The following is a 13,177-nucleotide window of genomic DNA, read 5'->3' as shown; positions in this document are numbered from 1 at the left end:
TTTTTTACCCCCACATGTAAAGTAAATCTGTATAGTAATTAAAAATATGGAAGGTATTGCTTCTCAAATTATGTGAGCCCAGTTCTGAAACACTTTTACACTATTCTAGACAAAAAAAGAGATTCCTGACACAAGGAATTTCAGACACAACTAGGTGCAAGTCCTGCTTGCACTGATATAAACACTGAGACCTCTAAGTATGGACCCAGTTGCAGGTGCTCCCAAATTCAGTTGTTCTGCTCATTTCAGATCAAAAGCAGAGCAGAGGGTGATCCAGGGACATCCCAGCTGGCCAGAGAAAAGTCATTCTGAGCTTGGATGCACTCTGATGCTGCACTCCCAGTAGAGGCCTGGTTGCTCCAGCTTCACCACACCCAGAGCTAAACGCGTAATCCTGATACAGTATGGATTACACCACTTTAACCATAATGATTGGGTCATCATTTCCTTAGACATCTTTGTGCCAGGGTCTGTTTCACATTGTGTGGGCTCGGTTATGTCTGTGCCATTTCTACTCCATCCCCTGCAATTTATCACCGTGGCAGACCAGTAGCCACGGACCTGCCTTTGTACAGACTTTTATGCCTGTTGTCCAGACTAAATTAATCTCCAAAGGAAAAAAAGAAGAAACTCACAATTTTGTATCTGGATTGGTTGCATCTTCCCCCTTAATTACTACTCTTCTGTTCCCTATGTCTAAGATCCCTGAAGGAGTGTTGTTGCTGGTCACGCGTGCATTCCCGTGTGCTACAAACCACGCAGTGAGTTGGAGCTCTACGCTTCCACCTTTCTGGGCAGTCCATCGCACTGAAACTCCTCCACCATCACTACTTGAGTCTTGTTAGTGCCCTTCAGCACTTCTAGCCGAAGCACTGCTGAATCACTGTGCTGTGTTTTTCTCCCATCCCTCCACAGCAGAAAGGAATTCCTAAACATGCATTTTTTTTTTTCTTAATGTGTGTTTTCTTTTTCCAGAACCACCTCTTACTATGTGCCTGGAAATAGGTTGCCCATGACAGCCTCAGGACACGGGCAAGGCAAAATTTGCTGGTACTAACATTTAATAACCTCACTGGTATATTCTAACAAACAAGCTCTTGTGCACACAAGTCCTTTTTCAAGCCAGCTCATACATGATGCTTTTTGTTGGTAGGCCTCAAAGTGCTTAGCAAATGAAAGCATTGTCATTTTGCAGGTGGGAATAAGAGGTGTGGAGTAGGAGCCTAGCACAAGAAGGACATGATCTCACAGCTTTTAGGAAGCACCGAAATGTAAATAATGAAAAGAAAAGCAGAAGGCTGCATACCTAACCCCTTCACCTCGGCATTATGCACTAGGATCTCCCCTGCCTGACACTGCCAACACAGTGCTATCTTCCATGAACCGGGTGGTAATTCGAGATACAACATTTCAATTATTAATAAAAGGCGCTTGGAGACATCATGCCTTAATAGAGAAACCTCTTAAAGTGAAACTCTGCAGATGGGGCAGAATGTCGGCTTAAACGATACGATTAATATTTATGCAGCTTGATAAGCTAGTTTAGATCCTGGCCCTCACTGGGTTTCTGTGGACATGTTTCCCTGCCTGCATCCCTTCCCTCCCTCCTCTTCCTCCTCCTGGCAGTAATCGTGTGGCTGCTGCTGCTGCCGCAGCTCTTGGACTCCAAGGTCAAGTTTTGAAGCTAGAAGGGGACTGAATGCTGCTGAGCCTTATGCTGGAGCCTCTGCCCACCCCCGCCTTTTCTGCATCTCTTTGAGAGGAAGAAGAGGAGGGGGGATTTGCTGGCATCTATTTAAGCGCACAACAGTATGTATGAAAGCACAAAGCTCAGATGGTCAATCTTGGATTAGGATAGTGGTTTTGACAGGGTTTTAGGTGATGCAGAAGGAGAACAATAAGAAACTCAGGGTAGGGAAGCTCCTGAAAAAGATTAAGTGATCCTGTGAAATGGTTCTGCAAGGTATAATAGACCAGGGAGCATCATTTTTATATGTTGTAAAATTTAAAGGAACAGGAACCTAACACGTCTATCATGATTTTGTTCAAGAAAAGTTCCCCTATTTTTTCCAGTTGTGCTGAGTCGCCTCATTTTACCTCTCAGTGACAGTATCAGCCTAGGGCCTATCAATACATCACTGTGGGACAATTCACTCATGGCACACTTTAAATGAAATATCCACAAATTGGATTACAGCCCCAAAGCACTCAGTAATTCATGCTTTCACTGCGTAATAACAAGTGTTCTTGCATAGGAAAAGCGACACTGAATTTAGCATATGAGCCTTGCTTTTCCAATTTTATGTGATGAGAACAGACAAAAAATCGGTGTTTTCCCTATTCAGCGGTGCTAACCTTAAACCTCCCCATCTGTGAGTGAATGCAAGGCTGTGAGCATTAGAGGGCAGCACAGTAACACTTTCCCACCTGCAAGGAAAAGGGTTTTAGGATGCCATCACTTCCAAGTGGTCCAGTTCAGACAGTTCTGCCAGACCTCTGGGAGTTTCACTCATCTCCCATTAAGAGATCTCTTTTCTTAAATACCTGGGGAACAGAGGATGGGGACAGTGTTGGTCACAGGAATAGGAGCAATAACTTTCACGTTGTGGCTGCTGATAAAGTTCCTGACCTTACAGTCTCTCTATTGGCAAAAGCTTATTTGGCCATTTGTGGCTTGCTTTCTTTGCTCTCACTTTATAAAGCTTTTAATGCTGTTTTCTGGGAGAGGGCAGAATCAATCCAGTGCAATGATTAACATACCAGTTGAGTTGTGATTGAAGCATATTGTATCTTCCAGACACCCAAAAAAGTCTGTCTTTGGAAAGGGCAAGTTTAAACATGAAAAGAACTAATGATCTGTAATAATGACAAATCACCCTGTGTGTTATCTAATTTACTAGCGCCAGGCACCTTGGCAATTTTTGTGCTCTGAGTAGGAGACTGGGTCTTGGTAAATAATCCATAATTACACTACCGTCAGATGAAGATTGATTCAAGAAGGCCATTTTTATCCTGCAGGATCTGAAGGATTTATTCTTTTCCTTTCTTCTTACATGACTAAGTCACTTCAGTTGTGACAAGATAAGTACATATGGTATCGGAATATACATGAAAATGTTACAGAACTCCTCCATTGCCCAGACAAGCCAGAAGACCGATCCAATTATAACAGGATGAGACAACACCAGCTCCCGATGAGGTGTCACGACAAGCCCAGCTGGAGATCCAGACCAGCAAGTGACCTCCAGACTGTCATTCTGCAGGTTGGTGTCTGGAAACAAGGCTAATGAGGAGGCAATCGGCTCCATCCCTGAGCAGTCAGAGTTCCCATCCCTGCCTCATGCCCGCCCCATCCTCCCCATGGCGCAGCAGCCAGCTCACAGAGGACCAGCACTGATCAAAGGCAAAAGCTGAGCATCCACAACTTGCTGTACCAGGCTGTGAGCATCCCGAGGCAATGTAGCTGAGGGAGGTTTAGGAGGCATGAGCAACACAAAAAAAGGCATGCCCAGAACCAAAGAGAAGCAAGAAAACTCTTTCACGACTAATTAGAATGGCATGGTGTCCTAACTCCATCTTTCAGGCAGGTGAGAAGCTTTTTCTCTGTGGTAAGAAAGAGAAAGCCTGTGAAGAGATGCCTGAGGCCTGCAACACACATTCAAAAGACAGAAAGGAAAAAAGAAGAGAAAAAAAGTCTGCTTGCATACTTTCAGCAAACCAGCTGAGTGAAGGCTTGTATCATTGAATTAGCTTTTAAATCAACCAGACCTTCCATGGTCAAGGCCAATGCTTTAGTTCTTGTACACTCAGTTTGACATCCTTTACCCACTCATTCAAGCACTACCCGCTATCACTGAACTGTGCTGCAGGGTGCTTGCCAAAACAGTGAAAAACCAAAAACATACATAAATAAAATTTGGCATGATATGTCTTTCTGCCTATGTAGATCAACAGCCTTGCCTTTATCATGAATTTCTTCAAAACAACTTCCCTTTCTAGGAGACAGTAATTTAGCAATGTCCAGGGAAAACTCTCTTGTTTCATGCATTTAATTGTACCACAGATGACTGGAATCCAAGCGAGGAACCAGACACTTATGTGAATAAACTGATTATTAATAGTCTTCTAAAATCTGATTTACAGAAGAAAAAGATAACAATGGTTGCTTCTTGATTTCCTCTTGGCACAGGCTCTGGCTCCCATTTGCCCCACACATGGGCTTTTTTTATGTGGACACCAAGTTAGCTGGAGGCATGGAACTGGGATATAACCAAATACATGTACGGATCATATATATGTGTGTGTATATATATTCATATGACTGAACTTCCCTTATAATTTGATCCTCTTGCACCTACAGACAAGTGGTTCTCAGGGAATATCAGCAGTATCCGTTGCATGGGACTTTCTCCAACAGGCTCTATCCCTCCATGGTAAAGCCTTTGGAAATACTAATAGAAAACTAACTAAAACCCAAACACAGATGTCAGTCAACAAGATTGGCCTATGTCACAGGCCACTTTTCAGATAGCTTCAACCCAACCCATCAAGTGTCCAAAAATCGAAGCAAGAGCTTCAACTATTATTTGGCAGGACTGTGGCCCCACTGCCAGCTTTTCCTGCTCAACTGGATTGCTGAACATAACCCGTTTCCCGCACACAACAGTGGCACTACAGCAGTTTCATTTGCTTTTATTTCCATTTAGGTCTACAAAAACCTTCAAAGTACAAAATACTATAACAACACAAAGAAGTGAGCCCCAACAAATGGCTTGTCAGCTATTAAAAGTCTACTGCTTTTTTTTAGAAGGTGAAGACCCAGCTGCCTTCCTGTCTGTACCATTCAGCCAAGAGGGCTTGGGTGGGCAAATGCAAGGTAATCTCTGATGTGGGATCTGCCTGTGCATCCTCTCTGAGGCACTGGAAGGGGTGAAGGAATGTCAGACAGGCCATCTTTTAAATGGGACAAGATAACTAAATGACAAGAACCCAAGTCCACAAAAGGACTTTTGTTCCTAAGATTAGAAAAAAAGTCCTGCCTAAAGCTTGTCCTATTCTGCACCTGAAAAGTTGTAGCCAATTATGTTTTCTTGTGTTAAGTTCCCCAATGCTGCGTCTAAATTTAACATCATGACCTTGGGATACGTTTCCCTGATTGTCCAAATAAACCACTTTTTGCAGCTGTTTGCTGGTGTGTTTCTGTGGTCGGACAGCACTCTGGGCCTGTACCCTGACCTGGGAACTTAAGCACTCAAATGCAGCTCCAGTGATGAAACTTGGTCTGCACCATTCCCAGAACTTCTGCCATACTGACAGTTCAAACCACTTCAGCAGCTATCTCCCACCTGAATCTGGTCATAAGCTAAAAATGTGAGAGTTTTGTGGACAGCTTCCCTGACGTACCTGCTCTTCATGTTCTGTGTAAAACACAGGTACTCTGGCAAACCTTTTTAAGTGTTGATGCTTCGAATGCTGCCTCAGTTTTACACAACTGCATAGTTGTGATAGCATCCACCCAGGAGATCAGATGCTTGGGTATAGTGCATTTTTGAAGAGTTAGTGACTTCAAATGCCTGCCCCTTGCAAGAATTCCTCAACAAACAAACTGTTTTGGGGGTAATATTCTGCATCTCCTTTTGAACAAAGAAGAAAAATTTCTTGAGCAAGTGTGACTCTATCCAGAGAATGAGGCACATGACTGTGAAGGAGGTTCCTGGGTTCCTGATTGTAAGACTGCAATAGGTATGCTTTAGGCAATGATTTAACAGTACAAATAGCACTGATAGTCTGTTTTGTTTCTCAGTATGGTCATAAATGATTGTAACACAGTAATTTTCTTGCTATTTTCTTAATTTATAACTTTAACCTTGTTTGGAGAGTGTTTTGATAGAAGACCAGCTTGCTCTGGTTTTTGTTCTTTGGTGTGGACCAGTCCACACAATTGGAAGAGGCAGCAGAAGATACTTGTATTGCCCTTCTTCTGATGCATGGTTGTGGTCTTCGTGATTTGCCTGAGAGTGAGTTAATGCAGCACTACTTAGGCTTTGCCTGGGGGGTTGCTTGGAGGAATGTATGGATGCATGATCTGGTGTGGTTGTCCTCTGTAGACCTCGGTAGCTTTGTAGGTGCCTCTTGCCATCTACATGGAGCACTCTACAGGCCTGGGACTAACTTTTGGATGAGTTCCCCCTTTATGTGAGATGTAGCTGAAGCGACTGCTGTTGTTTGTGTAGGTTTTCAGACTGATGAAATATGTCCTTGTTTATGTTGGAACATACTTTTTTCCCCTTGAGCATCATCCAAGTGTGGAGGCGTTAAAAAATAGGTATAGGTGCCCCACCATAGCTACTGAGTAGCAAATAAAGTCATAGCTTCATCCCTCCGCTGGTTTTGGTAAAATCACACACAGTTTTAATGTATGACATGTTTAATGGCTTGAAAAGACACATGGGTTATGTGTTTTGGTGATGAGATTCTGGTATACTGAGAACTCATAAACCTTTCCCACTCCACTAGGGGTACATGTTCTGCAAAAAGCATTTATGTACAACAGAGGGGAAAGGGATAACACTTTTTTCTTCTCTTAAGCAAAACACATACACCCCTCTCATCATTATGGAGGCAAAATCAAATGGTGAAGACCTCAGTGAACTCTGCTGCAGAACTGCGCTACATAGTTTTGAGGAAAAGATATGAACCGTTTATGCAGCTTCAGTTTTAAGGTGAAGCTTCTCTCTGGAGTATTGGATTATTTTTTTCCCTGAGAACATGTCTGAAAATATCTTCAGCATAGTATAATCTGTCTCGTTATAAAGGCAAAGAGAGCTCATCAGAAGTATATTTTATGAGCTCCTAGTATAAAAGCTTCCTCAGATAGGGACAATATGACAGCTGGCAGACAAGCAGCAGACTCCATCAGAGACAAAGCAAGCTACTCAATTGTTCTTTAAATTGAGTATTAGGACTTTCAATGAGCTGGGCCTCCAATCCCCATGGCAATATGTTTGGTGCACATAGCCCTGCCATCACGTGTCCTTGTTTGAATGGTACATTACTGTGATCAGTCCTATTTTGGATGAACGTGCGGTCCTCTTCTAATCACTCTCTTGCAGAATATCACATTTAATTCCTGGATTTCACGGTTCTGCATGATGCAGTTGGGTGTCACTCTGCAGGAAGATGACTGCTGTGTGTGTGAAGTATTTGAGTGATCGGAGCAGCAGGGCATAGCTGTGCAGGCTGCAGAAGATGGGGAAAGGTGTGAGCGCAGTGTGAGCTGAGGGAGCAACTGTTCAGGAAGGGTGAAGCCAATCAGTTGGAGCAAGACATTTAAAGGACAGAGAGGAGAGGCTGGGAGTGATTGATGAGTAAAGACCACACTGGGAAAGAAAGAGAGTCCCTGTGGAAAAAGACCCTTAGAAACATGTCCTCTCATGACAGAAGTACAATGACATTGGAGATAATGGAATGAGAAAGCAAAGGAGGAATTTCCTTTAACAAATCTTAATTCTTAAATATACTTAAATATTTCTATTCAGATCAGTTTTCCACTCATCACTCTTAAGGCCAACTCTTGATCTTGTAACTCCTCAGTCAAGACCTGTGCACTGATGTGATGACATTCTCTTGTTCCCTGGGCATTGGTCTTTTTCATGGGAGGTAGAAACAAGAGTACAAGTCACAGTCTTTCAGCTGTTTAATTTCTGTTTTAATTTTCCCTGTATTAGTCCTTTTTGCCACTCCTCAGCTTCTTCCTACCAAGAAAGATGGCCAGCTGTCTGGTTAAAGCAAAGCACCTTGAAATGCAGTTGCTTTGTGTCAGGGACCTACCTGAAGTCCCAGCCTGTGCTGAGCATCAAAACAGAGGTTGTTTCCTTGGAATTTGTTAGCTCACTCCCTTCAGGTTCCTTTCAAAGGTGTGACAATGCTCCAGACTCCTCTGCTCTGTCTTGGTTCAGTGTTTCTATTAGTGCTATGATCCCTACTCTCTTCTCATCATTTTATTTCCCTCCCTTGTGGCTGATTGTTTTCTAGGCCTGTGGCAGCTTCTCAGCGAGGAGGTGGGCTGTTTATTCCAGGTGGACCCTCTCTAGCATGTGAATTTGGCCTGGGGAACTTTGATATTGGCTGGAAATAAACCAGCATGGGAATCTCAATGGTACAAAGCCAGGCTGTGCTTTTTCTTATTTCTGTTTTCAGCTTTCTGTTTTCATTCTCTTTGCTAGTTCTCCCCAGCTTTTTTTTTTTTTTTAATAAAGAAAGACCTTACCTAGAAATGCCACTAGGAGGCTGGGGAGGGAGAACCACAGCATGAAAGGATCAAGTATTTCAGCAGATAGATATCTTACTAGGAACATAGCATATAAAGCATGCAGGAGTGTAGCTAGGACCCCCTTGGACAGGGAGGTCAAGCTGAAGGAAGACAGAGCAAGTTAGGGCAGAGGGTCCCATTGCATTCCTTGCATTAAGGAACATGCCATCTGCATTCACCTCTACAACGCAGTGAGGACTGTCTCTGTTGCCTTGAGAAATTTAATTGCATTTGCTGTGCTGCAAGCAAGGAGGTAGTTTTGAGGAAAGAATTGCTATCATCTTTTACATGCAGACTCATTAATTTCTGTGATGTGCTAAACCTGCTCACTTGGTTGGTGGTTAGTGCAGGCAGATTCTAATTGCTAACCATAGTGCACTTCTAACCCCAGAGAAGCTAATTTCACAGCCTTTCTTTTCCTCCCCTTGCATTTTGTTAGGGGGGATTATGTTGATATCATGTAAATTTACAAAAGAAAATGTTTACTACTCTATAAAGCTACTGTCTGGACATCCACAGCAGAGTTAAGGGCTTCAAATGCTCATGAATGAAAGGAGCCAATGGCAGAAAAGTCAATATATTGTAATTTCCGTATATTCTACCTCTTTGATGTTGAAAATATATTGGCTTCCTTCAGATGTTATTTTGTTGTGCTGTCCAACAAAGTTATTTATAATTCTAAGTTAAATATGTATCTCAGGACCTTTAAAAATTTACTGTTTTTTTCTCACCCCAATGCTTTCATTTTTGAAGTAACTGTCCAGAGAAATCTGGAAGGAAGACAGGGTTTTTTGTAAAGGTGGAACTTTTGCCCTTGGTCATGGAAAAGGAAAAATAAGCTGGGAAACAAAATGTCACATCCATTTTCAACAAGAAAGAAGTCATCTAGCAGTAGTGGCCATGCATGAAGAACTGAGTTTATTGAAGTGCTATCCCAATGTCCCTTTTTGGTGGGCAAGGTCTTCCATGTCTGGGACAGTTGGCTTCTCCACTGGCTTTGCACACTGCTGTTAGTGTGGGTGCAGAAATCTGAGTCTTCCAGATTGCATTTGCTTTGAAGAGGCATCTCTGACTGTGATTCAAGTCAGAAAAGCATTGAGCCTGCAGCCTAAACTAAGCTTGCATTAATGACTTGCTGTCTATGCTACTGAAGAGCTTCCTGCTGTATTTTCCTTCTTGTGACAGCCTGCTGTGGGGTCAGATGAACAGCCAAGGATGATGCAAGGGGGAGAGGTTGCAAGACAGCCGGGAAAACCAGGGATTGCATTTTCAGTACCTGTAACATGAAACTTCATTCTATATTTGTCTCACTGAGCAGCTAAACTTCAGCCAGACCGCTCCATAGGTATGTTATGTTCAAGACCTGAAGGGCCTCCTGTTTTCAAGTGTCCCGTTCCACACAAGCACATTGCTGTTAGGCTTGTTGACAAAAAGTAACTCCTCTGAAGAGCGCAGCGTATCACCTCAGTTACCACCCAGAAAAAGGAGCAATGAATCAGAAGCCAGAAAAAACCTCAAGCGCTAGGTATAGGAAAATAGTTAGGCTTGAAAATAGGCTGCCAAATGTACTGCCCTGTGCTGCAGCTTGCCTCCAGAGTGGCCTTTGGGGAAGGGTTGGTCAGGAAATGCCAGAAATGAGTTTACAATGTCTTTTGTGCACAAAGGCACATTTCACTTTGGAAAAGAGAAGTGACTGGGATGCTGGGTCTCCTCACCTGATTTTTAGAGCTGCAGGCAAGTGTCTGCACCTCTGGCTGGGTCCTGTCCTGCCATTAAGCCAAACAAGCGGGATCTTCAGCGGGAAAGGATGGGACATGACATGAGAAATTGCTGGATGTGACAGATAAGCGCGTGAGAAGCTGACAGAAGTTAGAGATAGCACCGTGAGGGATGGCTGGATTTCACAGGTGGCTCAGGGGGAGTTACGTGAGAAACGGCCAGGCTGCACAGATAACTGAGCTGGGGAGTGTTGGGGACCTTCCTGGCCGTAGTCCTACAACGCCACCACCACCTAGGTAACCGTATCAGTAATACTTTATTTGGTAGCAAAATGTAGCAAAACTAGCACCCATGGGAAAAAAAAAGGGCTGCTGTTTATTTGGGAAGAAGCTGCTGTAGGTGAAGGGAGGTATGAGGGTGGCAGAAAGGAGGATCAAAAACGGGACAGCGGATAATAAGATGCACAAATCCCATGAGATTTGCTGCTTGGAGGGTACCTGATGGTCAGCCCTGCTCGAGTAAACCAAAGCTGTTCTTCTGACCATACCATAGGGGTCCAAGCTGTGGCCAGGAGATCTGGGACGGGGGACGAGGTCCTCTCCTGGGCACAAAAGGGGATGCCCAGGTGAACTGATCGAGCATCCTGGTGTCGCTGGGTCTACGTCCATTCCAGACTCGAGGGCACTGGCAGCTGCTGCCATTTCTTACGCTGACAGGCACGGTCCTGGGGCACCTTACGTGGGACAGGAACAGGTAAAACCACTGGCTCCAAACTTCTGACTGGAATTTTGTCCCAAGAATATCTAAGAGTAAAAAACCATCTTCTTTCAAGTAAAAACAGAGTTGAGGATGTTCTGTAAAATTAGCAAGAGTATACCAGAAAAGTACAAAAAACCATAAAATTTTTGTTGGGAAAAAACCCATTTATTATTTTACTGGGGAGCACGGCGGGTTACTTAGGGAGAGGAGTGCAGGGGGTTAATTTCTCAGTGTTTTTACCCTGATCAAGTGGGAATGCTTGGAGGACTAATCATAAATAATCATAATCATATCCTGCCTAGATGGATAAGGGTTTAAACATAGATGCAGTTGCCTCAAATTATTCTATACAGATACTGAAGGCAAAGAGGGGATATGTGAAATTAGAGCAGAATGGGCTAATTAAGATCTTCAGATAGGTGCTTAAAACTGGGCTGTTATGTAGAAGGTTGCTTACTTGACTGGGCCTTCTAAAAATGCTGTTTTCTTGAGTGTGTTTTTTTTTTTTTTTAACACACACCCCCCACACACACACTTCTGTTCTGACCTCTCAGGGACACACAGGTGTACAGAGGGGAGTCCGATCTAATGAACTGGAGCTGGAGAACGCTGAGCCCACCCTGCAGTTTCTCCGTCCTGCTGCCTCCGACCTGTTTTGCTGGGGAAGCCTCTGGGGGAACACTCTGGCACTGAATAACACTGAAAAGAAAAAAAACTTTTGAAGCAGCACTTTTTTTTGCTGTCTTAAGGGTTACTGAGGGAGCCCCAGTCCATACACATTGAACATTGCCTTCTGAGCGGGTTGGTTAAAAACTCCTTACATTTTCTCCTGAAAAATTCACTGTTTCTCCTGCAGTTTTCCATTTCACCCAAAGGTCTCTTGGCTAGCTCACAAATTCATTCAGTAGAAGCAACAGGAAGGCTGGGGGAAAGTGGGTATGACAGAGCTGTAAAAAAAGCATTGGCTGTGGCAAAGGAAAGGAAATGCTGTGTCTCCGCATCAGCACCTCCACATGAAAGGATAAAAGGTACAGAGCTAACCAGAACTCATCAGCTGCTTCTTTTCCATAAATAATTTAGGTTATTCTAAATTTTTCAGAAAATAAAAAATTTTCTTAAGATCCAGAAGGGTTCTGTACTCATGCCAAAATTGTTGGATCTTTCCAAACTTTCTGGCAGATCAGTAGCAGTTTCAGTTCCTAGGTAATTGCAGGTACCGTGTTGGCACAAATATTTGAAAAGCACTTGTCTGGGATACTGCTCTGGAAGGTGAATGTTCGCATCTCTCCATATGTGGAGGATCAGGTCTGAGCTCCAAAGGGCACCTATGGGCATTGGAGGAAATGTATCTCTCCAGTTGCTTTACAGCCACTGCTTTTAGCGTGCAAACATTTTGCAATACCTCTAAAGCAGAAGCACATGAATTCACACACTTTGCTTTCAGAGCAGATGGTTTTTTTTTTTTTTTTTGTCAGCTGTGCCCCTAATGTCAATTGATGGTTCAGGTTGAATGCACGTTGTTAGGCTATTTTTATGTGTGGTTATTGGGATTGCTTCTTGCTCGTGTGATGGTAGTTGCCTGCCAGCTGGTGGCTAGATTCTGCTGGACAATTAGCAATTTTCCCCATCTGGCGAATAGATTTACTCCACATGCATCTTGCATGTGATAGCATCTGAGGTTCAAATAGAGATGTTTTGGTAAAAGGCTTTTCTTCACTGTCCAGAGCAGGGCTTTCTCCTGTATGCTTTGCATGTTTTCAAAGAACTACGGCTTTTGAGAGTGATGAAAGTGCTCTTTAAGTGGTTTGTGATGCTCCAGTTAGACCTCAGCGTTTGCAGTTCTCCTAGAAATGAAGCAAAACTACAGCAGTGGTGTTCCTAATTTGGTGAATAATAAATATCAAGGACTTTTTCCTTTTTGCACGAACTTTGTTCATAATTATATGTTGAGCTCTTTTGGTGATCTGCTTTGTTTCCACTTCCTGCACAGCTCCAAATTAACAGATGCCCTGTAAAACCAATCACTGCAGGACTGAATTGTTTCAGAGTCCACTTCGCTACATCTCATGCTGCCAAATTCCAGCTGATCGTAGAAGTCATGCTGTGCACCCATTTAAATTGCAAAGCTCACAGGCTTGGTTGGGCCATTTCAAAGTTTGCAGAGATTTAGCTCTAATCCTCTTAAAATATTAGGCCATGTGACCTTGCATACCATATTGTCAGTGGGATAAAGATTCCTTTGATTTTTATTTACACTTCTTCACATGGGAGGAGGCAGGTTAATTCATTACATCTCAGTGCCACCTTTGCCTCCCCATCTCCTCCCTTAGGTCACTCATGTGGATGCAGGAATGTTTCAGCAAGTAAGGTTTGCATTTTTCTGCAGCT

Source organism: Egretta garzetta, unplaced genomic scaffold, assembly GCF_000687185.1.
Source record: "Egretta garzetta isolate BGI_Z169 unplaced genomic scaffold, ASM68718v1 scaffold229, whole genome shotgun sequence".
In the NCBI taxonomy this organism is placed as follows: domain Eukaryota; kingdom Metazoa; phylum Chordata; class Aves; order Pelecaniformes; family Ardeidae; genus Egretta; species Egretta garzetta.
Note: the sequence above shows the minus strand (reverse complement) of the source record.